The sequence below is a fragment of the Lithobates pipiens genome, unplaced genomic scaffold, assembly GCF_037356315.1.
Source record: "Lithobates pipiens isolate NorthernLeopardFrog02 unplaced genomic scaffold, aLitPip1_a1.2 Scaffold_23, whole genome shotgun sequence".
NCBI lineage: Eukaryota > Metazoa > Chordata > Amphibia > Anura > Ranidae > Lithobates > Lithobates pipiens.
The window spans coordinates 93,952,123-93,979,850 of NW_027507785.1; the positions used below are offsets into that span (position 1 = coordinate 93,952,123).

The window sequence follows — 27,728 nt, forward strand, 5'->3', positions numbered from 1 at the left end:
CTCATATATGAAATCAATATGCAAATGAAATAAAATACGTAGAACAAAGAATAATAATACAATGAATAAATGCACGTGCAAATATCGCAATAAAGTGCTAAAAACTGCAGCTGGACCTGATAGCGTTACACAAAACTACCAAACAGAAAAAATAAAATTAGAAAATGGTCCTGCGCAAATCAACTATAAAGTGCTACATGCTAAAAAATTTAAATAACATATATTGTTAAATATGAAGAAAGCAGGCATAACATAAAGTCCATATAATAGACATCAAAATCTTGTTCAATGGTAGGAAGGTGGTTAGGAAAATCTTTCTTTTTTTTTTTTTTACGGGGAGGGAGACACAGTATTTTGCAAAGGTTATTGCCTGGAGATTGTGCCAGTAATAGCACTTCTTGTTCCAGGCTGACGACTCTAAAGCACTCCAATTAGCAGCTGTGTGTTGGCCATTGGGTTGCCTATAAGGTCTATCAAAATGGCAGCCCAACAGCCAACTGAAGGGGCTTGTATGGCAGGATGAAGATGATGCAGTGGTTTTGTTGTCAACCTGAACCAAAAAACGCTTTTACTGACAGGATCTTCAGGTAAAAAAACTTTGCCATAGATTCTGAAAAAAAAAAAAGTTTGAGAAAACTATATATACTGCTACATGGTGCCAAACATATTTATAGCACTACTCCTTAGGAGTTGCTGAAATTAGTGTTCCCCACTGCTTCACAGCCAGTCACACAACATTTCCTTCTTTCATTTAGAAACAGAAATCAGTCTTTGGCTTGTTTTTGTAGTTTTATAAGGCCGCGTACACACGGGCGGACTGTTCGCCCCAACTTTGTTCGTCAAACAATCCGACAAACAGTCCGCTCAAAATTTGCATGAACGGACTTGACCACACACGATGAACGAACAGTCCGCTGAAAGCGTGCGTGATGACGTGAACGGCACGTACGACGGGACGAGAAATTCGACGTCCAATACACTGCAATGCAACCTTCGCCGTGTAAATCCTTTCTGAGCATGCGCGAAACTTAGTTTGTCGAACAAGCCTACACACGAGTGGATTGTCCGCTGAAACCAAGTTTCAGCGGACTGTCTTACGGAAATTCCAAAAAACTTTGTTCGTCAGACTGTCCGCTGAAACTGTCCGCTGAAGCCCACACACGAGCGGACTGTCCGCTGAAACACTGTTCAGCGGACAAAGTTGGGCGAACAGTCCGCCCGTGTGTACGTGGCCTCAGAATGATAACTTGGATAGGGTAATGGGGTTATGGCCCAGTGTGACAACAATGCTTCAGGGACACTCCCTATTTACAAGTACGTTGTTCCTCTTTGTACCGCTTCTGCTGGTTCAATCCTGGGGGAACTAACAATCTATTATAGTCAGTTCAACAACTGCCCATTACAGGCAGGCACTCTCAGTCCCTTAGCAAAGTAGCACATAAGGAGTGAACAGCACAACGCATCAACCTAAGTTCTTCTGTGGACACTGATCCCAGTCCCAGCACCTGGCTGCCAACAGCCACACCTGGCTGCTTTCCTCTTCCCAGTCCTCCTGATTGACATGTACATGGAGATTCCCCACGGCAAGGTTTGATGAAGACTTGGCACACCACTGTCTTCAAAAGAGCATTGCTATAGCTGACAGTGTATCCCCTTGTCTGTCCCTACACCGTGCTGATCTACTTAATTTCTCTCTTTGCTCTCTCTGCTACCTCTCTGCTTTAACTGCCTCCTGTGGTGCGATCCTTCCAGACCAGCCTTCTGAGCTCCAGCCAGAGGCAACCCCCCCAATCTAGTTGGTGTCCCTCAAGGGCCACCGACAGCCTCTCTTCAGCACTGCTTCTCTATCTTCTACCTGACTCCCCTCCCAGCATACCTCATTCCTATTTATGGGCTCCTCAGTCCCCTGCCAGGCCCTCTCCTGGGGATTGGCTAAGGCTCCATAAATATGCAGAACAGCCCATCCTCACCTCCACCCACTAGTTCCAGAATGTTCTCCAACATTCCAGATATTAGGGGGAGGTACCAGAGGGCTATTTGTATGAAGCAGGCCTCCAGTAACCATGACCCAGATTCAATGACTGGTTTAGCCCATAACCAAACTATATTTTACCTGTACTAACACTAGTAGCACACACTAGAGGGTGCTACATATTGACAAATAGATGTTGAGTTAAAATGCACAGTAAACCTGTCATAAGGGAAATAAGGGGGGGGGGGGGGCTTCTCCAGAAAATAATAGCTTCCTGGCTGTTCTGCTGACCTTCCAGTTTTAATACAGTCACTGAAATTGATCTGCTTGATTGAACAGCCTATTGAAATAGGCTGTTCATTGTATAAGAGAAAGTTCACTTTAGTGAACCAGGTGAAGTTCTGCTGAATTACCTTACTAAGTAAAATTCCCTTGCAACGTGAAAGGCCTTTTTGCCTTTAGTAAACCAACCCAACTGTTTTATATCAAGTATGCAGATGAGGACTTTTGACTTTTCTCCGATTTTTCTGATCTGCATACTTTTCTGGCCCAGAAAGCAGTGAGGGTTAGCATAACAACCAGACATCTGCACGTTCAGGGGCTTCTGCCACAATAGGTTTACTTTCAGTCATATTCCCCCGCAATCCACCGCACGCTGCAAATTCTAAATACAACCCTACACAGCTTCATTCACAATAACTTCCTGAGCTTGTAGCAATTCTTCAAAATGCTTTTAGCTGTTTCAGGTGTCAAGTTCAGTTTAAATCAACAAAAAAAAAACGAAGCTGCGAATCTCTAAGAAATACTTTATATGTTAATCAAACATTGGATTATGCTCAGAAATGGAAGAACAAGCTTAGTGTTGAGCACTGCAGCTAAGATGTGTTAATTCCCCGGCTGAAGGAGAATGTAAATACTCTGACAGACGAGCGGCAATTTGAATAAAATTATTTCTCAAATGAGTGCGATCGTCTAGGAACACATGCGCTGTTAATATTTTCTTTCCAGATTCGGTCGTTCCTTTTTTATCACTGGTCAAAATTCGTCTTGTGTTCATTTAGGAAAAATAATCAGCGTGCATGTCGGCGGTTATTACAGGATGAATTTATCAACCACTTTCAGACCGGACCAATTTGCTGGTCAAAGACCAGACCACTTTTTGCGATTCGGCACTGCGTCGCTTTAACTGACAATTGCGCGGTCGTGCGACGTGGCTCCCAAACAAAATTAACGTCCTTTTTTTCCCACAAATAGAGCTTTCTTTTGGTGGTATTTGATCACCCCTGCGGTTTTTATTTTTTGCGCTATAAACAAAAATAGAGCGATAATTTTGAAAAAAACGCATTATTTTTTACTTTTTGTAATAATAAATATCCCCCAAAAATATATAAAAAAACATTTTTTTCCCTCAGTTTAGGCCGATACATTTTCTTCTACATATTTTTGGTAAAAAAAATCGCAATAAGCGATTATTGATTGGTTTGCGCAAAAGTTATAGCGTTTACAAAATAGGGATAGTTTTATAGCATTTTTATTAATAATTTTTTATTATTTTTTTTTTTTACTAGTAATGGCGGCGATCTGCGATTTTTATTGTGACTGCGACATTGTGGGGGACCCATCGGACATTTTTGACACATTTTTGGGACCATTGTCATTTATACAGTAATCACTGCTATATAAATGCAGTGATTCCTGTGTAAATGACACTGGCAGTGAAAGGGTTAACCAGTGGGTGGCAGTGTAGGGGTTAAGTGTTCCTAGGGGTGTGTTACTAACTGTGGGGGGGTTGGGCTTTCATTTAGTGTACACTGATCTCTGCTCCAATCACATGGAGCAGAGATCAGCGTCACTAGTTGCTAGGCAGAATGGAAAAATGTTGTTTATACAGCATTTCCTCCATTCGGCCGCTCCGTGAGACGATCGCGGGGATGCCCGCGGCGATCGAGTCCGCGGGTCCCGCGACCGGACTCACGGGGGACCCGACCAGCGCGGGAGCGCGCCGCCGGCGGCGCGCTCCCGATGGCACGGCGGCAACGAATATTGGACGTACATGTACGCCAATATGCCTGCCCGTGCCATTCTGTCGACGTACATCGTCGTGCGCTGGTCGGGAAGTGGTTAATAATCTGTTAATTAAAGGAGTGATGAGCAATATGACACAAAAATATGAAATGGAATTTCAGCCAAGTAAAATTTGTATTTCTGGAAGCGTCGTAATGTGATGTCACAGAAACGTACAGGTTTATTATACTGCATAAATTGCTCAAATATGGGTGTGATGTATATCATATTCTGAACATGAACTTATCCTTTAAACTAAAATGGCAAATTTCACTGTAGCCTACATGCATTATTCAAGGGTGGCAATAAAAAGTACCAAGGGTGGCAAAAGTACCATTTTGTCATACTTGGCAATGTTTGACTTTGTCCATGAAAAGCACCTGCAGTACTTCCTATGCTAGAGTTGCTTTTCATTTCTAGTCTCTGCCAGTAAACAGTCCAGGTACCCGTTAGGTTAATCTAGCAACAACAGAAACTTTTAGGTGCCAAAGAACCTTGGATTTCATTGGTAACAAGAGACAAGCCTGAAAAAATTGAAGTTAGGGATTTTCTGTGGAACCGTTTGTTTTAGCACCAGTGACCGAACCACTGAGCATGAGAGCTAAAAAAAAAAAAAAAACGTCTATGGGGAACATGTATCAACAAAATTAGAAGCAAATCAGACTGCCCCTCATTTAGCAAAGTCTAATGCCCCATACACGCGGTCAGACATTCCGACCACCAAATACATCAGATTTTTTCTATTCGATTTTGGCCGAAACTTGTCTTGCATACACACGGTCGCACAAAGTTGTCGGAAAATAGATACCTCGTTAGGAACGAGGTGACATACAAGATGTACAACGGGACTACGTAGAGGCCAGTAGCCAATAGCTCTCGTCTCCAAATTTTTTCTGAGCATGCATGGCACTTTGTGCAACGGAATTCTCTATACACAATCGGAAAAAGTCTGATCGGATTTTGTTGTCGGAAAATTTTAGATCCAGTGCTCAAACTTTTTTCATCAGAAATTCCGACAGAAAAAGTCCAATAAAGCCCAGACACGATCGGATTTTCCGGCAACATAATCCGATTGGACTTTTTCCGTCTGAATTTCCAACCATGTGTATAGGGCATAAGGGACATATTCTAATATGTCTTTGCACCTAGAGTCCTGGGCAGCCAACAGAGACAATTTTTCACAAGTCCGCCAGAGAATAATCACTGGAAATGGGATATATTTCCATTTCAAACAGATGCACAATTAGGTAGACATGTGCGGTTCGTTTCGTACGAATCTCAAATTCGTACGAAAGTTCGGGAGGATCCAAAATACGAATTGCCGTGCGTCCGAATTCTGTACGCAATACAAATTTTTGTTTACGAATTTCGGATTTCGGATCAGTCGTCGTCGCATCGACGGATTCGACGACGACTCAGTCATTATGCCTATCATGAGGGGCTCCCACCACCCCCGCGCCACGCTGACCCCCTCCCCCCCGGGGTGCCATCTGCCCCAATTTCAATGTGAACTCTTACTGGATTCAAAGGAGGGAAGAAAGTATAGATGTCAGTCTCTGTTGCCCTGTAAGGAAGGCCCCTCATATGAACGCAGTGACCTGTAGTGCTTTGAAAATTAGAACCATCTCCATACCTATTGTCTGACACTCTTTTAAATCTCTGTTCTGCACCAAAACCATATTCATTATATCCATTGTACTCCTCATAGCCACTATATCCGCCTCCATAGGCTCCACGCCTCATGCGATCAAATCCTCTCCCCATCGTACTGTAGCCTCTCCCAGCACCTGGTCTGTCATAAGGTCCTGGGCATTGCATGCCAAGGAGCTTCCTCGGAGAATCATAGTGTGTACGAACCTCCGCTCTACTACTCTTAAAAATCTCAATGTACCTGTGCCCTATTCTCTCCTTGTGTTTCTTTAGAGGCTTTTCTATTTCCTGTGAAGCAAACTGCATGAAGGCCTCCCCCGTACTCCTCCCCTGGAAGTCCACCGGCAATGTTATCCCATTTGGCACGATTTCCAACCCTGAAAAGAACTGCACGATTTCTTCTTTACTACAGCCAAATGGGAGGCCTCTTAAACGAACAAAGCCATCATTTACAGTGTCAGGGCTGTTAGGACCAGTATGCTTCAAAACCCAGTCCATTTCAACATTATTCGACTTGAAAACTTCCACATATTGATGTCCCATGGTCTCTCTGTCTTTTTTCAGGGCTATGTTGATATCATCCTCCGTTTCAAACTCCACAAACGCTTCCCCGTTCGGCCTTCCTTCTCTGGTATAGATGAAGTGGATGCCATGTGCTGCGTTTAGGATTTTCGATTCTGAGAAAAAAAAAAATTATTTCATCTGTTGATCAGGACCACGGCAGTCCCCGAATCTTCACCACGTACCCTTCCCCGCCTTCAGACATTTTCTCTTCTCACGGATAGACGAGACTGCTAACACACACACACAACTCATCCGCTCTCTCTTTCTCATCTAATGAAACTTCGTATTTCCGATAGGAAATTCTTCAACGGAATTTCGTATTTCGGATAAAAACCAAACTTCCATCAGCATCGACTGTCATATTGAGGTATATTTTTGCCTTTAAATTCATCGTAACGAACGTCGTTCATACAAATTAATGGACCTAACGGAAATTCGTATTTCGTACAAAACTAAACGGAATTTCGGACACGAAATACGAAGTACGAATTAATTTTAATACGAATCGTAACGGAACAGAACGAAACAAATTTATTGACGGCACCCATGTCTACAATTAGGAAGTGTTGTCGGGGTCAGGTTTTTTTATGCCGTATTGCTACTGCAGAGCAGCAGAGGGAGACATATAAATTAAGCTGTTCAATTCTAGCCTTGGAGACCACTATAGCTTTCTCCATAAATATTTAGTAGGTAATTGCATACAGTACTTCCAAACTTTTCAAGATGGGAATGAGGGACACCTATCAGCAAAAGTATGATGCCATAGGACACACCCTGCCACGCCCCCTTAAAGGAGAATTGTACAAAAATTGTACAAAAAAACAAGATTGGTTAAACCCACAAGTGCTTTTTTACCATTACTATTCCTTTATATTGGCTTTTAGAACTTGCAATTTAGAAATTGGATGAGAGGTTTAGCTCTAGACAACACTTTTTGATAAAAATATATATATATATTGTTTATACCTCTATATAAACCAGACCAAAATGAGGGACAAATGAGGAGAAATGAGGGACAGAGGGGCATTGCTCCAAACCAGGGACAGTCCCTCCAAATCAGGGACAGTTGGGATCTATGTAATTGGCTCACCTTACTGGAACAGTAGTGCTCTGCTGGCAATCAAGGAGGTACTCCCCAAAGCAGCTGGGTCATCTGCAGAAGCTAGGCTATATTAGGCTCCTGTCTACCAGCCTGGACTCCAGTTATGACAGTGGAGGAATCTTATCTGGCTGCAGATCAGTTGCCCAGTTACCTCTGTCTCATCAGGTGTGGCATCTCTGAACTGCTGAAAAAACATATCTTCATTGCTCATGTCTAGGTACCTAGGGAGTTTTGTGAACTTAAAGATGTAAAGAAGACGTCTCATGAGCAGCAACAATTTAACTGTGAGTCTTTTAATGCATGTTGAATGACCTGCTTGCTACAAGAACTGCTGAATGAGTCTGCTGGCAATCACTTCTTTATTCCCTGGGAGACATAATAAAGAAAAAATATATGTGGCGAGACTTCTTCTTTAACCACTTGCCAACCACTTGCCAACCACTTGCCAACCACTTGCCAAACACATGGGCGGCACAGTGGTGTACTGGTTAGCACTCTCACCTAGCAGTAAGAAGTGTCACTGGTTCAAATCCCAACCACAACACTACCTGCCTGGAGTTTGCATGTTCTCCCTGTGACTGTGTGGGTTTCCTCTGGGTACTCCGGTTTCCCCCCACACTCCAAAGACATGCAGGTAGGTTAATTGGCTTCTGTTCAAAATTGGCCCTAGTATATGAATGGGGACCTTGGATTGTGGCTCCTTGAGGGTAGGGACTGATGTGAGTGTGAAATGTACAGGGATAGGGACAATTGTAAACACTCACTCAGGATGGACTGGTGTCTTTATTCCACCTTACTAACTATGTAACTATGTATATATACGTTGGTTGTGGTTTACTGGGATTATGGCTGAAGATATCAGCCATAATCCCCAGTACCATTTTTTTTTTTTAGCAGGCGGAGTGCTTTCTCATGAAACCGGTTCAAGCGGCTAATAAGCTGCTGGAACGGTTTCCGAAGCAGCAGGAGGGGACATCATCAACCCCCCCACCCCCCGCACGCCGCTCGCTGGTGTTTCTCAGGCTTACCGTTTCCACCAGTTCGCCTGTGAAATGATCCGACGATGCACCCGGCTGCTCCCATAGGCGATCAAAGATTTAATACTCTTTGATCGACTCTATGTCCTTGGAGGACTAAAGCAATGTCATGATGTCACTTCTGATCCAGGCTGAAAGAATTTTTTTTTTTTAAAGCAAAAGATCAAAAAAAAAAAACATTCTTGATCTTTTGCTTTTAAAGGTAAAGAGATTTGGCATCTTTTTGACCCCATATCTCTCCATAAAGAGGACCTGCCATCCTTATTTCTATTACAAGAGATGTTTACATTCCTTGTAATATGAATAAAAGTGATCAAAAAATGTATAAAAAATTTAAGGGACAGCATAAAATGTAAAAGTAAAATAAAAAATAATAATACATTTTTTTTTAAGTCCCCCATCCCTCCATGCTCACACGTAGAAGTGAACGAATACATAAATTACACACGCATATGTTAACAGTATTCGAACCACACATGTGAGGTATCGACCCGAACGATACAGCGAGAGCAATAATTCTAGTGCTAGACCTCCTCTGTAATAAAGGTGTTTAAAGCTTTACCTATGGAGATTTTTAAGTACTGTAATTTGTCGCCTTTCAACGAGCGTGCACAGTTTTAAAGCGTGACAACTGATATCTATTTACTCACCATAATATCATCTTTCGCATTATACAAAAAAAAGTGGGTAACTATTGTGTTTTTTTTTATTTAATTAAAGTGTATTTTTTCCCCAAAAAATACATTTGCAAAACCGCTGCGCAAATACCATGTGACATAAAAAATTGCAATGATCGCCATTTTATTTCCCAAGGTCTCTGCTAAAAAAAATGTATAATGTTTGGGGGTTATAAGTAATTTTCTAGCAAAAAATACTGATTTAAACTTGTAAACAAAAAGTGCCAGAAAAAGCCTGGTCGGCAAGTGGACTCTGCGCCTGCATCTGTCCATGGTGAATACATGGGCACCAGGCAACAGGAAGTGTGTTATTTACAGGCTTACCAGGTAAAAATATGGACCTTAAAAGTTAAAATGATTGTAGCCACCTAATCCTAAACCTGGTAGACTGCACTATACAGTATTACATTTTTGTTAGGTTTAGGCATTTTACGCTAGCGTTAACGTTAAATGAGGGTTCAGGTTAAAGGGGTTGTAAAGGTAAATTTTTTATTTTCTAGATAGGTTCCTCTAAGCTAGTGCATTGTTGGTTCACTTACCCTTTCCTTTGATTTCCCTTCTAAATGTTTTTTTGCTTTGTCTGAATATCTCACTTCCTGTTTCTCCTCAGTAAACTTCTCACCATCATCCGAACTGGTGGTTAGTCAGCCAGAACAGCTTACTGGGGTGAAACAGGAAGTGAGAAATTTAGACAAAGAAAACAAAGAAAAAAAACATTTAGAAGGGAAATCGAAGGAAAAGATAAGTGAACCAACAATGCACTAGCTTAAAGGAACCTATGTAGAAAATAAAAAAATTACCTTTACAACCCCTTTAAAGTACCCCTGTCTTAACAGAAATATTTAGGTGGCTGCCATTGTTGCCCATGTTCTGAAAAATGCTACTAGCCTGCCTTTCTCTGCACTAATTATTATTATTATTATTATTATTCAGGATTTATATAGCGCCAGCAATTTAAGCAGCACTTTACAATATAAAAAGGAGACAATACAGTTACAATACAATAAAATACAAGAGGATTAAGAGGGCCCTGCTCAGAAGAGTTTACAATCTAATAGGGTGGGGCAGGTGGTACAAAAGGTTATAACTGTCGGGAATGAGCTGATGGAAGTGGTAGGAGATTAGTTGGAGATGTGATAGGCTTCCCTGAATAGATGAGTTTTCAGGGATAGCCTGAAGGTAGCAAGAGTAGGGGATAGCCGGACTAGTGGAGGTAGCAAGTTCCAGAGGATGGGAGAGGCTCTGGAAAAATCTTGGAGACGAGCATGGGAGGAGGAGACGAGAGAGCTTCAGAGTAGGAGGTCTTGAGAAGAACGGAGGGGACGATTTGGGTGATATTTGGAGACAAGATTGGTGATGTAGCTCGGGGCAGAGTTGTGAATGGCTTTGTATGTTGTGGTTAATATTTTGAATTTAATTCGCTGGATGATTGGGAGCCAGTGTAGGGATTGGAGGAGAGGGTTGGCAGACACTGAGCGGTTGGTAAGGTGGATAAGTCTGGCAGCAGCATTCATGATAGACTGAAGAGAGGATAGCCTATGGAGAGGTAGGCCCATGAGAAGGGAGTTGCAATAGTCAAGGTGAGATATAACAAGGGAGAGAATGAGGCGCTTAGAGGTTTCATTTGGGGCAAATTTTAGAGATGTTACGGAGGTGAATTCTACAAACTTTTGACAGGGATTGGACTTGGGGGACAAGTCAGAGTCTAGGATTACACCTAGTACCCTGGTGTGAGGGGAGGGCCTGATGGTTGCATTGTTGATTTTGATGGAAAAGTCATGGAGGGGGGCATGTGCAGGGGGGAATATTAATAGCTCAGTTTTAGAGAGGTTTAGTTTTCTGAGCCACAGACCCAGAGAACATGCATGTATGAGTATCTATGGCTGATGGAATTATTTATCTCCCTGAAGAGAAACATTGAAGTAAAAAAAAATCTGTATGATATTAATGCGATCCATGTACCATAAATCATTGCTCTAGGTTGATCTGCTCTTCAGTCCCAACAGATCCATCCAAGTGCCGATCTGGCCTGTTCACAACCAAGGTATACATAGTTCCTAAGGGATGATAAAATACTGATCTGCTAAAAATCTTCTTTTCTCACAAAGGTATCATAAACACAGGAATCCCTTATATGTTTCATGTTGAACCCAGTGCTTTTTCAGCATTCACGCCATGTGATCATCCCTCAAGATTTATATTTAAAGATGAATTAAGAGATAAGGGCCATAGGCAAGATAACAACTCCTCACCTCAACCCTTACATTCCTTTAACTGATTCCCGTTTGCTTGCAAGGCCCTTAGGACATTCATTGGGCCCCTGCCAGGGTTGCCTTGTAGATGGTCTGGCTCTGCCTGTGACAGGGGGACAATATGTGGGCACAGCTGGGAATCAGGGACAGAGTGTTGTCAGAAAAGCATGAGCAGCACATCATGAGTAAATAACCAAAGTTTTTATTCCACCATAAGACTGCGTTCCTATTGACGACATCCCATTTCAAGAAGACCCTTTCAAGTTGAAATGCATCAGCCATAGGAACGCAGTCTTTTGATAATGGTATGATGGAAAAAAGACTTTATTTTTGGTTCACTGATCATCCTTTTAAAAAGTTAGCATTGTATGGGCATAGCAGCATCCTGATCTTGCACCCAGCTTAGATTCCTGAAGAGAGAGATTCCTGGAGAGAGTGTATGGAGGATGAGCTGGCAATCCTTTGCTGTCACCCTTTAACAGGGACATGGGTCACCAGGTAAGTAATATTTAATGAGAGGAATAAGAGGGCCCTGCTCGTTAGAGCTTACAATCTAAAAAGGAAGGGGCAATTCATACAAAAGGTAATAACTGTGGGGGGATGAGCTGATGGAGGAAGTAAAACAGTGTTAGTTAGAAGCAGCATAGGCTTCTTTGAAGAGAAGGGTTTTCAGGGATCGCCTAAAGATGGATAGATTAGGGGACAGTCAGACAGATTGGGGTAGGGAGTTCCAAAGGATGGGAGAAGCTCTGGAGAAATCCTGGAGATGAGGGTGGGAGGATTTGACAAGGGAGCTAGAGAGCAGGAGGTCTTGGGATGACCAAAGAGATGGTTAGTATTTTGGGACTAGGTTAGTGATGTAGCTGGGGGCAGAGTTATGAAAAATGAATTGCATATCAGTCTTAGCCCTTGTACACACAGTCGGAGATTCCGTCGGAATGTGTCCGATCGGAGCGTTTTGTTGTGTGTGGTATGCATCGGACTGTTTCCGTCGGAATATGCGTCGGACCAAATTTTCCAACTTGAAATATTTTCCGACAAACTGCTCCGATCGGACATACTCCGATCATGTGTAGAGAATTCCGATCGGACAAAGTGCCACGCATGCTCAGATCAAACTCCTACCTCAAAGCTATTGGCTACTAGCCTGAACGTAGTCCCATCGTAAAGAAATTACGTCATCACGTTCTGAAAGATCGGATTTTCCGACAACTTTGTCCGACCGTGTGTATGCAACAGTTTCGGACAAGATCCGACGGATTTGGTTGTCGGAATGTCCGACCGTGTGTACAAGGGCTACGTCTGTAGGGTTCAATATTGAGTTGGCCCACCCTTTGCAGCTATAACAGCTTCATCTCTTCTGGGAAGGCTGTCCATAAGGTTTAGGAGTGTGTCTATGGGAATGTTTGACCATTTTTGCAGAAGCGCATTTGTGAGGTTAGGCACTGATTTGGGAAGGCCTGGCTTGTAGTCTCCACACAAATTCATCCCAAAAGTGTTCTATCAGGTTGAGGTCAGGACTTTGTGCAGGCCAGTCAAGTTCCTCCACCCTAAACTCATGCATCCATGTCAGCCACAGCTCAAAGAACCTCTAGCAACCTCTGGAGGAATCCCAAGGTTGCATGGAACCCTGGTGAAGAATTACGGTTTTAAAGTATAACATAACAGTATACAATTGCCTGTATTGATGTAACAGCACTCAGAAGATTGAGGGGCCCATGTGGGAGGGCACATTATGAAGGATACATGCCCAAATTATAGTGTTTTTACAAAAAATAGCAACAATGCTGGTAAAAGTAAAAGATGCAGAACACGGATCATTTTAACAGGCGTGTTCAGTGAATGTTTCCTTTCTATGTATAGGATCTTCGCTTTAATACAGACAATGGTCACCTTGCATTACAGCAGTGCAAACTCATCTCAAATTTCAGAATCAATTACCATCTCGCAAATCTAATTTAGATGTGTCACACCAGAACCGAATGATACCTGCCTGATTGATTCTTATTCCTAATTACATTCGTGTTCAGTGATCTTGTGAATGATATCTGGATGTCTCTTGAGTTTTTAACTTCGCTAACATGCAGTGCCATCCAAGAGGCTCCTTCCTTGAAGCAAACGTTTCGGATGAATCACTCTAATACCCCGTACACACCACTTTCCAATGGGAAATGTTGGATGTGAGGTTATTAGCAGACAATAACTTCAAATAAATGTTTGATCCATTGGACAATTGTTGTCGGACTTTCCGGCAACAAATGTTGGCTAGCATGTTTTCAAATTTTCCGCCAACAAATGTTTGTTGTCAGATTTTCTGAGCGTGTGTACACAAGTCCGTCGGACAAAAGTCCAAATTACAAAACCCTTGCTCGGAAGCAAGGACGAGCCGGAAGCGGCCGGTCTTATAAACTAGTGTTTGTAATGGAGAATTCACTTTCGTGACGTGGCAAATTATGAGATCTCGAAATTCTCTTCTTCTTGGGATAATAATGAAGCTGCTTTGTTGGTGATACTGATGGAGTTATTGCAAACAAATTTTTAAAGGTTTTTTTTTTCTGGTGATATCAAGAATATTATTATTATGGCTTTTTTTTATTATTATTTGGCCAAGTTACCACAACACCATTATCCCCTAGTTTTTAAAATAAAAGATACAACTACAGTATATTGGTGTCTCTTGTTAATTTTACATTGTATTTTTTTAAATGTAACTGCCTACTCCCAAACTGTTATTTGAAGTAAAACACAGGCCAAGTATTATTCTACACAATTTTTTTATTGCGCTTTAAAAAAATACAAAAAATTTAATTAGACATGCTATCTACCAATAGAACTTAACCAAAAAGTGCATTCTATGCATCCAAAAATATAGAAAATATACCAAATCAAATCATTATTATTCCACCCAAAAAATTATGTCAAAGCAATAACTCCAAGGCCAATAATAAATAATACCTTATCTCCTCCGATTCCGCAACATGTCCGTTCAGAAGCGAACTGAAAAGCACGAAATGAAAAGTGCGAACCGAAAAGCACTAAATGAAAAAAGCAATAAGAAAAGTGCGAATCAACACTCACCAAACTTCTACTTACACGAAATTAGCAGAAGGAGCCCAAAGGGTGGCACTAAAGACCTGAAAAACAACGTAGTACGTCTTGTACGTCACTACGTTTGTGATTGTTGGCCAACATTATTGTGATCGTATGCAAGACAAGTTTGAGCCTACGCCCTTTGCACAAAAACACGGTTTTGTTGGTGGAAAGTTTGATCGTGTGTACGAGGCATAAGAGCCATCAGCAAGATCTTCTTTGTCTGTCAACAGGTCTTCCTTGATAAAAGAGGATGTGTAAACATGCAGGAGTTTAACCACTTCCCGACCAGCGCACGACAATGTACGTCGACAGAATGGCACGGGCAGGCATATTCGCGTATAGGTACGTCCAATATTCAATGCCGCCCTGCCATCGGGAGCGCGCGCTGGCGGCACGCTCCCATGCTGGTCGGGACCCCCGTGAGTCCGGTTGCGGGACCCGCGGACTCGATCGCCACGGGCATCCCCGCGATCGTCTCACGGAGCGGCCGAATGGAGGAAATGCTGTGTAAACAACATTTCTCCATTCTGCCTAGCAACTTGTGATGCTGATCTCTGCTCCATGTGATTGGAGCAGAGATCAGTGTTCACTAAATGAAAGCCCAACCCCCCCACAGTTAGTAACACACCCCTAGGAACACTTAACCCCTACACTGCCACCCACTGGTTAACCCTTTCACTGCCAGTGTCATTTACACAGGAATCACTGCATTTATATAGCAGTGATTACTGTATAAATGACAATGGTCCCAAAAATGTGTCAAAAATTGTCCGATGGGTCCCCCACAATGTCGCAGTCACAATAAAAATCGCTGATCGCCGCCATTACTAGTAAAAAAAAAAATAATAAAAAATTATTAATAAAAATGCTATAAAACTATCCCTATTTTGTAAACGCTATAACTTTTGCGCAAACCAATCAATAATCGCTTATTGTGATTTTTTTTACCAAAAATATGTAGAAGAATACGTATCGGCCTAAACTGAGGGAAAAAAATGTTTTTTTATATATTTTTGGGGGATATTTATTATAACAAAAGGTAAAAAATAATGCATTTTTTTCAAAATTGTCGCTCTATTTTTGTTTATAGCGCAAAAAATAAAAACCGCAGGGGTGATCAAATACCACCAAAAGAAAGCTCTATTTGTGGTAAAAAAAGGACGTCAATTTTGTTTGGGAGCCACGTCGCACGACCGCGCAATTGTCAGTTAAAGCGACGCAGTGCCGAATCGCAAAAAGTGGTCTGGTCTTTGACCAGCAAAATGGTCCGGTCTGCAAGTGGTTAAAGTAGAACTATAGGCAAAAATTTTTTTTTTCATTTTGGATAAACCCTGTGAGATTTTTTTTTCACCATCTGTGTTCTATTGTGGAGATTTCCCTTTACTTCCTGTCCCATAGCCCATAGCCAAACAGGAAGTGAGAGGAAATCCCTGCAAATTAAGGGAATTCCTTAGGGCCCCCAGGCCACCAGAACTAGTGTCCCCTCTATTATTTTCCTGGGGACAACCCAAAATTTGGGGTTTTCTTTTACTTTTCTTTCTTTCTTTCATTTCCAATGATAATGGTAAACAGCACAAATAGAGAGGGTGAATCTCTTTAATGGGGGCACAGACAGCAATAAAAACTGAAAGGTGTTCTAATCTATCTCCACTCTATCCAAAGCAAAGCATTTGCCTTTAGTTATACTTTAAAGCAGAACCAAACCTATCAATGTAACTGTTTTTCAAAACAGTTACATTAACCACTTAAGGACCGCCCCACTTAAATTTACTGTGGCAGGGCGGCCCTTAAGCGGAAAATCACATACCTGTACGTGATTCTTGTGCATGGATCTGGGGCATGCGCCACCGGAGCTGCGCTCCCGCTGTGATTGGACACAGTGAGAGCCAATCAGTGGGTCCAAGGGCCACGATGCCCAACAGGAAGAGAGACATCTGTCATTCCTGATAATCAGGAACATAGATGTCTCTCTTCCCCGAGTGCATCCATCCCCCACACAGTATGAAAGCACTCATGGGGAACACAGTTAACCCTTTGATTGCCCCTGATGTTAAACCCTTCCCTGCTAGTGTCATTTGTACAACGTCAGTGCATTTTTTTTAGCACCGATCACTGTATTGGTGTCACTGGTCCCCAAAAAGTGTCACTAATGCCGCGTACACATGACCGGACTTTTCAACAGACTAGGTCCGACAGTCTTCCTGACGGACTGTCGGCAGAGTTCCGACTGACTTTTCAAACGAACGGACTTGGCCACACACAAGCACACCAAAGTCCGATGGATTCGAACGTGATGACGTACGACCAGACTAGAATAAGGTCTGGTCGTGTGTACGCGGCATTAGTGTCAGATTTGTCCGCTGCAACGTTGCAGTCCCGCAAAAAAATCGCTGATTGCTTTACTAGTAAAAAAAAAAAGTGTTCCTAAATATATCCCACAGTTTGTAGACACTATAACTTTTGTGCAATATATGCTTTTGGGGATTTACCAAAAATATGTAGCAGAATACAAATTGGCCTAAATTGATGAAGAATTTAGACTTTTTTTACATTTTTTTTGACAATGTTTTATAGCAGAAAGTAAAAAATATTGTTTTTTTTTGCAAAATAGTCAGTCTTTTTTTGTTTATAGCGCAAAAAAAATAAAAACCGCAGAAAGCTCTATTTGTGGGGAAAAAAGGACATCAATTTTATTTGGGTACAGCGTCACATGTTTGTGCAATTGCAGTGTCGTATGGTAAAAATTGCCTGGTCAGGAAGGGAGTAAAACCTTCCGGAGCTGAATTGGTTAAAGGAATGCATTTAATGATAACTGCCACAGTTGCTTGTGCTTTTGAGCGAACTGTCAAGCCATCAAATGGTAGGTGTAATAACTGATCACCACCACAACTGCAGATCAAACAGAGGGTAAGATGACAGCTTCCTTGGCTGTAAAAGATAGGAGGGTTTAAGTCACATGCCCACATTACTTGTATCCTTTCTGTTTTATGAAGATCTAAAGTACTGTGGGTGTGTTTTGTTTTAAATTATAATCCTAAATAATTTTTCTCACACCGCCGCTCTGGGGTCAAGTGATCTCCCTGCACTCTCCCTTCCCGATCAAAAGAGATCAACAGGAGGAGCTAAGACTCCCTTCTGACATCAGACGGCCAGCAGAGGGAGGTCACATGACTGCAGAGTGGTGCTGTGAAAGGAGGTATTTAGGGTTATAATTAAAAAACAGACATACAGTACTTTAGATCTTTATAAAACAGAAAGGATACAAGTAATAGGGGTATGTTTTGCAGCAGAAATAGCGTCAGGAGGAGAGGGAAGCAGCGGGAAGCAGACCAAGTCTCACACACAGACTGAGCCGACAGGCAGGGAGGGAGGGGGAGAGACTGTGGGTTGACGAAGGCACATAAACTAACCACGGTATCATGGATTAGCAACCAGGATTACTGTAGTGACATAGGGAGACACAGGAACAGGCAGATTCAACCAGGTATTTTAGAACATAGAAAGGGACAAATTACACTGCAACAGCACTGTGTTTTTTTTTGTTGTTTTTTTAGGGTTACAACTGCTTTAAGTTCAATCTGTTCAACCATCTCAGGCGGTGGTAAGATTAACCGTTGTACCCACTGCTGCAGGGTATTTCCAAGGTCATACGGACACACTTGTAGACAGTCTGGGTTGACTCGTATGCTGCAAGAATATAACTTTTTCTTTTCATTAAAAAAGCATGCCTCAAATGATACCAGCCTGATATTTTCTATAGTATGAGGGGCATGAGCATGCCAGCCTTCTAACATGTTACAGCCTACAGTATTGGTCATAGACTTCTGGAAGGGTGCCTAAAAAAGGGCCTTTTTTTCAAAATGTGAGCCTGGAGCTTTTCAGTACTACTGGAGGTCTAAAAGTAGTTACATGAATTTAGGAAGGAGAGTGTAATAATGCATAGCCCCCAACTGTCCCTGATTTGGAGCAATGTCCCTCTGTCCCTTTTTCCACCTCATTTGTCCCTTATTTTGGTCTGATCTATATTGTTGTATATAAAATGCATTTTTTATCTTTCAAAAAGTGTTTCCCGGCGCTAAACCTTTCATCCAATTTCTAAATTGCTGCATTTGTAAATTTGAAAAGCCGATATAAAGGAATAGTAGTGGTAACAAAAGCCCTTGTGGATTTAATTAATCTTTTTTTTTTTATTAAATCTCCTTTAAGGGGGTGTGACAGGGGGCATGTCCTATGCCTACATACGCTTGCTAGTAGATTGTAAACTCTTCTGAGCAGGGCCCTCTTAATCCTCTTGTATTTTATTGTATAATAACTGTATTGTCTCCCTATTATATTGTACAGCGCTGCGTAAACTGTTAGCACTATATAAATCTTGTAGAATAATAATAGTAGGTGTCCCTCATTCCCATCTCAAAATATTGGAAGGTAGGATAATGTGCAACCATGCCATTTGGAAAATTAGTAACTACCCCTGTCCTTGGATGAACCAGTACTTATGAATCCCTTACCTGTGCGTATAAATGCAAGTGATGTATTAAAATATAAGGGCTGGTTCACACTGCGGGCGATGCGAGGCGACACGACTTGCCTCGCCGCAATCTAACAAATCGCCCCCGTTCTGTACAATGGAACCGTTCTGAGAGATATTCCTGATATTCCTGTAAGTGTACATTGCAGAGGATCACTGAGCACGCTTTTCTTTTGAATGCATCCGAGTTTCTCAGTAATGTCAGCAGGAGAGGCAACAATGAATTGCAAAACAGAGTAAGGGCCCCGCAGCTCATGACCTTGTTGCTACAGGGATGTCTGTAATGTATTTTTCAAATGCAAGCAGTTTAAAGCAGCATTAAACTCAAAAGCAAACATTTATTATATTGCAGCGTACCAATTCTTAGATGTGGTGGCTGCATTCATTTTCTTTTTTTAGGCTTTCTTTCTTTTATTTTCATCTGGTGATCCAGCCAGTAAGTCTGTTTTTTGTTTTGTTTTTTCAAAAGAGCAAGCTCTCATGCAGATGTACCAGTTACAGGGATGAGACAAACCATTTAACGCTGGCAGGGGTGCTTACGATGATTGGCTTTAGATTATTTACGTAAAACCTTTATCCCAAATAGCTGGAGTTTTGCTTCAATTTGTTGGTGTATTTAAATCTGCTAGTACAGCTAACACTGCCCCCCCCCCCCCCCCAGACTAGTGTTTCTCAACCTTTTTTCTGTCAAGGCACCCTTTAAAATGATGCACAAGATCAAGGCACCCCATTCTAAAATGTAAAAACACCCAAAACAAAGTGCAAGTTCTATACATGAAGGACACCCAACATTAGAGGTGATTTATGTTGGGTGTCTGACTGGTATTCCAGCATTTGTTCCTCATTTCTCTGCCCCTCGCAGCTAACGTGACCCCAATGCTGACAGAGAGGGGCAGCAAGGCTCTAGCAAGAGCAAATTTGCAGTGGTGAGTCTACAGCAAGAGCTCTGCAAGTCTACAGCATGCAAATTCAGCCACAGTGCCCCCTGTGGTGGGATGACTGTTGCACAACATAACTGAACCAGAACTTGCAGCAGACTTGCAGAATGGTTGCAAAGAAAGTTGATGTAGAGTCATGCAATGCAGACTTGCTGCAATTGTGCAACAGACTTGTGAAGCCTGGCAAGTCTAGCAATAGCTTAGCAAGTCATTTTTAAACTTGCAAACTTTCTTGCTATCTGGGTACATTCCATTTAACATGGTTTCCTTTTGGACACATTCACAAAATGCTTTTTTCAGCCTCTGCGTTTTTGAAAAGGGTCAGGGATTTCTTTTAAAAGCAAAAAGGTGCATTTTTGGTTCAATAGACTTCAATGGAGAAGCTGCAGAAAAGCATGTAGTGCATTTTGCCACGGTTTTCGTTTTTTAATCTACCCAACGATAAATTGACAAAAAAAAAATGAAAAAAACGAAAAACACAAAACACATCAAAAAATGCACGAAAAACACAAAAAGGTGTGTGTAAAAATGCAAAACGCACAGCAAAAAGCAATTCAGAATATCAAAAGAAAAGTGCATAGGTGTGAACCAGGTCTAATACAGGAGGTGTGTTACTGGGCAGATCACCAGGTGAACAGAGGAAAAGAAGTCTAAAAAAGGAAAATGAATGCAGCCATCACATCTAATGATTGGTAAACTTTAATATATTACATTTTTGGTTTTGGGTTTAATACCGTTTTAAGTACTTGAATGTGACCTGCATAAGCAGAAGCACTATGCCGGTGGTATAGCCGCGCTGCCCCATTCATTTCAATGGGTGTATACACCGCTCCTTCAGCGCTCCAAAGATGCTGCTAGCAGGACTTTTTTTATTGTCCTGCCAGCGCACCGCTCCAGTGTGAAAACACTCAGGGCTTTCACACTGGAGACACAGCAGCGGCAGCTCTTTCAGGGCGCTTTGCAGGCGCTATTTTTAGCGATGTAGAGCCTGCAAAGCGCCCCAGTGTGAAAGGGGTCTTAGTGTAAACATTTTTCTAATTTCTATGTTTCACAAAAGTCTCCATAAATCCTTGAACAGATGTTTGTTTATCTGGACTGGACTGGAGAACACATGGTTGATTTTCAGAAAAATCTCCAATTAATGAAATCTATTTATATAAAAAAAATTTTTTTTTGACAAATACATTTCCAGTTACTTAAAAAAAAAAAAAAAGAGTTTAAATTCCCATAGTGGGAAAAAGTCATATGGTAATTAGGATTTTGCAAAAGTTATTGCTACTGAACTTTTTTTTTTTTTATATAAATCCCAGCCAAAATTCCTTTTGCACATGAACCTCTATTGTACAAATGACAGCTCAACTCTGCCATCTAGTGGCCAGCCATGACACTGAATAAATGACTAATTAATTCTGCATGTATGACCGCCATAATCATTTAGCACCAAATATCAAACGGCACAAATTGGTTTGTCAAGACTTGACATTTCCAAGTGTTCGCTAGCGATGTTAAAAGCCAAAAGTTTATTTTTATTTTTTTATTCCTTCTTCCCTTTGTGATATTCATACGTTTTGAATTTTACATTCAGTTGGAAATTCAGTGTTATAAAAATATTCTCTGCCTCAACACGATAAGAGGATTTATAAAGTCTTACTATGGTAAATCATAAATATGATTTTAGCATAACCTTACAGCAAAGCATTGTCCTGAGCAAAACTGTTTTTCAGTGTTCATGGAGATATTTATGTGTCTAATTTATTTTACTACTCAACTGGATTTAATGTAGGTGAAGTTTGGCATTAGGGGTTTCTTTGAACATAATTCTTCATGCATTGCGCCACAAAAAATACACACAAACCAGTTTTATGATTTGCAGCGTATGCACTTTCCATATCTGAAGGTTGAATTTAAAGAACTAGAGGCAAAACTGTTTTTTTTTCCCCATTCTGGATTGTGTAAGGAAGGGTTATAACCCCTGCCTGTTTTTTATACCATCTGTATCCCATTGGGAAGATTTCCTTTCACTTCCTGTAACATAACCAAAACAGGAAGTGAGAGGAAATCCCTCCAAAGTGAGGAAATGCCTTCTTGTCACCAGAACTAGTGTCCCCATTAGACAATTTTGCCTCTATTCCTGTTCTGGTGACAACCCAAGATTTTGGATTTTCTTGCACTTCCACTCTCATTGATAACATTAAACATAACAAATAGAGAGGATGACTATCCTTAATGGGACACTGACCGCAATAAAAACCTGACAGGTGTCCCTCTTTTTTGCCTTTAAAGCAGGGATATGCAATTAGAGGACCTCCAGCTGTTGCAAAACTACAAGTCCCATCATGCTCTGCTTCTGGGTGTCATGTTTGTGGCTGTCAGAGTCTTGCTATGCCTCATGGGACTTGTAGTTCTGCAACAGCTGGAGGTCCACTAATTGCATATCCCTGCTTTAAAGTAACCGAAACCCTCACCTTGAAAAAAAAAAACATTCAGTTTAAAATAGGAATGAAGGTCAAAACATAAAACATTTATGTGTTTATATATATATATATATATATATATATATGTATATATGGCTTTTTTTCAGTGGGAACACGGGGGGAACGCAGTTCCGGTACCTCCTGGACTTACTGTTTATAATGGCAAGGGGTGCTGGGGTGTGCTGCAGGGAGGGTATTGATGCTCACTGCTGGGGGATCTATTCTAGCTGGAGGGGATCTATTTTTGCAGGAGGGGGTCTATTATTGGTGAAGGAGGTCTATTGTTGCTGGTGGGGGACCTATTGTTGCTAGGGGTGGGTCTTATGTATCTGGAGGGTCAGTTGTTGCTGAAGGAGATCTACTGTTGGGGGAGGGGGCTATTGTTGATGGCTGTCAGAGTGTCTATTAATTCTAGCTGTGCGGAGATCTGTTGATGCTGCCAGGAGTCTATTGATGCTGGGGGGGGGGGGGGGGATTTGCTGTAGGTGGTACATTGTTGTTAGGGGCATCTATTGTTGTTAGTTGAATGGGAACTATTTTACTGCTTTTCTTCATATCATTACCAAATTCTATACAAATTACTTAGCACCACAAAATAATACTTAGTTCTGTATTGTCTAAAATGGGCGGTACTGGGAGGTGGGTAGGGGATGGAACCAAGGAACGGTGCTCGGAGGTGGGATGACTGCACCTATTGTCTGAGAAAAAAAGCCCTGTATACAGTATATATATATATATATATATATATATATATATATATATATATATATACACCTTTTTCCTCTTTTTTTTGTAATGCCACGTACACATGGTCGGACTTTCCGGCAGAAAAAGTCCATCAGACTTTTTTTTTTTTCGAAAATTCTGACAGAGCTAGAAATAGAATGTTTTAAATCTTTCCAACGGAAACAATTCCTATCGGGAAAACCCTCGTCAGTATGCTGTTCCAACGGACCAAAAACGACGCATGCTTTGAAGCAAGTACGAGACGGCAGCTATTGGCTACTGCCTGTTGAACTTCCTTTTTCTAGTCCCGTCGTACGTGTTGTACGTCACCGCGTTCTTGACGGTCGGACTTTGGTGTGATTGTGTGTATGCAAGACAGTTTACGCGGAACTCCGATGCAAAAACCAGTCGTGTGTATGCGGCATTAGTGATCACGTTCCCTCTGTTCTCTGTACTCTGATCAGTAGAGGAGAGCAGGCTGAGCTCCCAGCATCACTAGAGAACTGACCACAATGTGTTCTCCTGCTTAGTGTGGTCAATTTTTAATAGGAAATCAGAGGGAATGGCAGGAACACCAGGTATTTCACATAAAGGAAGCAATAAAAGAGAACAGTATACTTTTTCATCTAGGTACATGGTGCAGCAGGCACATATCAGGAATATGAAATGTTTGGTTTACTTATAAGGATCAGTTGACCCAAAGTAAAAAAAATGACTTTATGTGAGAGGCTGTAATGACATCCACAAATGCAGAATGTGCAGAAAGTGAAATATCAGAATCTAGTTTCTAGAAGGAACAATATTTGTGCTTACATGCCTCTTCTTGTAGGAATGACCAATGCCATCAAACCATCGAAGATCTCCTCTCTCCCAGGAGAGCCGGGCAGAGGGGGGGGGGGGGGGGGACTCAAGCTGAGGAGGTTTATTAAGGTGCTAGGCATGCCTTTCTTCTTTTTCCACTCTGACTTCCTCACAAAGCCGATTGCTGGGGTGTAAAGGGTGCCTATGGCCCTGAGCAATTGGCAACTTTAGCTGGTGCTAAATGCGGGCACCCGGCCCACGGACATTTTCGCCACTGTCCTATTCAGCAGCGAGCGGACACTAAACTTCAGTAGTTCCCGCCCCCATCCAGCCCTGTGATGCCGAACTCTGCTGCTCTGCTTGCTGTACACTTGTGTGAGATAGGAGAGTTCTACCTACAGCAGTGATGGCGAACCTTGGCACTCCAGATGTTTTGGAACTACATTTCCCATGATGCTCAGCCACTCTGCAGTGTAGTTGTGCATCATGGGAAATGTAGTTCCAAAACATCTGGGGTGCCAAGGTTCGCCATCACTGACCTACAGTGTGTGTTTGTGGGATGGGGTGCAGGGGACAGAGGACACTACAGGGGGGGAGGTGCAGGGGACAGAGGACAGAGGCCACAGCAGTGGGGGGGGGGGGGGGTGCAGAGGACAGAGGACACTACAGTGGGCTGGTGCAGGGGACAGAGGAAAGAGGACACTACAGTGGGGGGGGGGGGGGTGCAGGAGACAGAGGACACTACAGTGGGGGGGGGGTGCAGGAGACAGAGGACACTACAGTGGGGGGGGGGGTGCAGGGAACAGAGAACAGAGGACACAACAGTGGGGGGGGTGCAGAGGAAAGAGGACACTACAGTGGGGGGGGGGGTGCAGGGGACAGAGGAAACAGGACACTACAGTGGGGAGGTGCAGGGGACAGAGGACACTACAGTGGGGGGTGCAGGGGACAGAGGACACTACAGTGGGGGGGTGCAGGGGACAGAGGAAACAGGACACTACAGTGGGGGGTGCAGGGGACAGAGGACACTATAGTGGGGGGCGCAGGGGACAGAGGACACTAAAGTGAAGGGTGTAGTGCTGGGCACTGGTCAGGCTGTATTGCTGGGCACAGGTGAGGCGGCTTTCCGGGGTACTGGTGAGGCTACATTTCTGGGTACTATTGAGGCTGCATATATGGGCACAGCTGAGCCCTGCATTCTTTATGTAGCATGCTCCTGAGCCCTGGGGCTCTCTTGAGACCCTGATGTAATGAGGGAGGCTCCCTGGGGACCCTGATGTAAGGGAGGTTCTGCACTCAGATATGTAACAATATTTTATATATATATATATATATATATATATATATATATATATATATAATGTATTCCCACCCAAACGTATGACTTTCTTTACTACGCTGTTATAGGCTCTAGCCCCAGATCTTTTGTAGACCTAGCAATGCCCCTGATCGAGGAGGGTTCGCTCCCCGTCGGTTGACAACTTTACCCTCCTGGAGACCCTCTTACAGTGGCGGCCCGTGCATTAAGGGCGCACGGGCAACACCCCCTCTCTCCTGCCACCCCCCTCTAGCACCAATAGATAGATTCAGGCATTGCATGAATCTATCCATAGCCGCCGCTGCCACCCCCTATTCAAGTGCCCGGCCCCTTTTTCGGTGCCTGAATTGCAGCAGCGAAGGGTGGTATTGAAGCACCTGATTAGAGCCATAGGCTCTAATAGATGTAAAAAAAATGCTGGGTGCTCGCAGGTCACTCAGCTGTGTTGGAAAAGGGAATGAATATTCTATTTCCTAACACTAAACTGCCTTTCTGCCAATCAGGTGCCCGGATCTGTTACCTGTTAACTGTCACCTGATTGGCTTAAACGACAGGTGCTGTGATTGGACACCAGGCGTCCAATCATAGCAGAGGATGGTAAGAGAGGACAGGAGAAGATATCGAGGAGCTGTGCAGACAGCGGGCCCCTGACAGCATTTGATATGGCACAGTGGCTGTGTTTGATGGGGCACAGTGGGAGAAATTGATGGGCACAGTGGTGGCAATTGATAGACACAGTGGCGGCAATTGATGGGCACAGTGGGAGCAATTGATGGGCACAGTGGTGGCAATTGATGGGCACAGTGGCTGCATTTTATGGGGCACAGTGGCTGCATTTGATGGCACAGTGGCAGCAATTGATGGGCACAGTGGCTGCTTTTGATGGGCACAGTGGCTGCCTTTGATGGGCACAGTGGTGGCAATTGATGGGCACAGTGGCTGCGATTGATGGGGTTTTTTTCAGAATTTTTCAGTTTGTTTGCGCCCCCCCAAAAACCATCCCCCACTGCCCTCTTCGGCATTTTCCTATTCTCCTTTCCCTCAGGAATGATGCTTTAGATACCCTACTGTTTATACTGTTGCACAACTGGGCACAGTGGCTGTGTTAGATGTCACAGTGGCTGTGTTTGATGGGCACAGTGGCAGCAATTGATGCGCACAGTGGCTGCATTTTATGGGGCACAGTGGCTTCATATAATGGCACAGTGGCTGCATTTGATGGCACAGTGGCAGAAATTGATGGGCACAGTGGCAGCAATTGATGCGCACAGTGGCTGCATTTTATGGGGCACAGTGGCTTCATTTAATGGCACAGTGGCTGCATTTGATGGCACAGTGGCAGAAATTGATGGGCACAGTGGCTGCGTTTGATGAGCACAGTGGTGTCAATTGATGGGCACAGTGGCTGCATTTTATAGGACACAGTGACTTCATTTGATGGCACAGTGGCTGCGTTTGATGGCACAGTGGCGGCAATTGATGGGCACAGTGGCTGCGTTTGATGGCACAGTGGCTGCATTTGATGGCACAGTGGCGGCAATTGATGGTGTTTTCAGAATTTTTCAGTTTGTTTATGCCCCCCAAAAATTTTGAGTACCATCCCTCACTGCCCTCTTCGGTATTTTCCTATTCTCCTTTCCCTCAGGAATGATGCTCCAGATACCCTACTGTTTATACTGTTGCACAACTGACACATTCTTGGGATTGATTGCCACTAATCGTTGCATATCTTCCCTTATGTATGATAAGAACAATCACCCGCTTTGTGATGCACTCTATCTATGCTACTTGTTTGTATTGACTTTAGGATTAATGATTTATTGTACTCATGAAGCTGTCGTAATCTGAATAGTGCTCTTTTTTTTTTCAATAAGATGTTTATGAGAGGAGAAAAAAAGAAGAGTTGCTAGTAGGTAGGTTCTTATGGCAGACTCTTTGCACTGGCGGTTGCTGTGGTCCTTTAGGAAGAGCCGGAAATCCATTGCTTTAAACCAGAAACTAAAAGGGTGAATACCTAGCAGTGCAATCGTCCATCGCCAGCACCAGCATCTTCTTCTCTTCATTGGTCGGGGGGATGACGTCACTCCTGCGCATGTGCATGAGCTAATTATTCTATCAATGAGAGATTGGCCCACCATTGTAAACTGAGCTGTGCGTGCACAGCTATGTTTTCAACACTGGAGAATAGAGAGAGCAGGCAGGACATCTTACTGCAGAAGTGACAATAAAAGCCTGTGTGCTCACTGATTCTCATAGTGGAACTTCAGTTGTGCTTTAAACAGCAAATATTTTCTTGCCAGAATTGTTGATCAATATGGGGCAGCACAATGGCGAAGTGGTTAGCACCTCTGCCTGACAGCTCTAGATTTATCAGTTTACCCCCCTAATCAATCAAATCAAATCAATCCCTACCTGCCTGGACTTCGGACATTCTTCCTGTGTCTCCATGGGTTTCCTCCCACACTACAAGAACACGCTGATAGGTTAATTGGCATCTGTCTAAACTGGCTCTAGTATGTGTATGAATGTAAG

At 42.8% G+C, this 27,728-nt stretch overlaps 1 protein-coding gene and 1 pseudogene across 2 annotated transcripts in view; both read right to left on the bottom strand.

The window, feature by feature from the left end:
- CACNA2D3 (calcium voltage-gated channel auxiliary subunit alpha2delta 3) overlaps positions 1–27,728 on the bottom strand; it is a 1,440,485-nt gene that overhangs the window by 858,949 nt on the left and 553,808 nt on the right. The gene's annotated exons all lie outside the window — the stretch shown is intronic.
- LOC143926774 (heterogeneous nuclear ribonucleoprotein H-like) lies at positions 5,468–6,452 on the bottom strand (annotated as a pseudogene).